The sequence below is a fragment of the Pteropus vampyrus genome, unplaced genomic scaffold (assembly GCF_000151845.1).
Source record: "Pteropus vampyrus isolate Shadow unplaced genomic scaffold, Pvam_2.0 Scaffold334, whole genome shotgun sequence".
Lineage (NCBI taxonomy): Eukaryota > Metazoa > Chordata > Mammalia > Chiroptera > Pteropodidae > Pteropus > Pteropus vampyrus.
The window spans coordinates 736,725-737,493 of NW_011889115.1; positions in this window are offsets into that span (position 1 = coordinate 736,725).

Here is a 769-nt window from a genome sequence, read left to right on the forward strand (position 1 = left end):
ACAGGTGTGAGATGCTATCTCATTGTGGTTCTAATTTGTATTTCTCTGATAACTAATGGTGTCTGAGCATCTTTTCATATAACTGTTAGCCATTTGTATGTTTTCTCTGGAGAAATATCTATTCACTCATTTTTTAATTGAGTTATTTAGTTTTTTGCTGTTGAGTTGGATGAATTCCTTATATATTTTTGATATCAACCCCTTATCAGATATATGATTTGCAAATATTTTCTCCCATTCTGTAGGTTGCCTTTTTATTTTGTGGCTGGTTTCTTTTGCTGTCAGAAGCTTTTTAGTTTGATGTAGTACCACTTATTTATTTTTGTGCTTATTGCCTGATATACTCAACTTGCCACATCAAGGAATAATGCCATAAATGCAAGCGCATCAACACAGAGTGAACTTTATTTAAAAAGTTACCCATTTTATAGCTTCTTTTCAAACTCAGGTAGTACAAACCAAAGTGCTATGGTCTAAATTATTTGTGTCTCCCCAAAATTCATATATTAAAATCCTAATCCCCAAAGATGATAGTATTAAGAGGTGGGAGCTTTGGGAGGTGCTTAAGTCATAAGGGTGGAGCACTCATGATTGGGATTAGTACCCTTATAAAAGAGGCTCCAGAGAGATCACTAGCCCCTTTCATCACGTGAACACACAGTGAGAAGGTGCCCTCTGTAAATCAGAAGGAGGGCCCTCACCAGAAGACGGCTATGCTGGCACCTTGATCTTGGACCTTCAAGCCTCTGTAAATGTGAGCAATAAATTT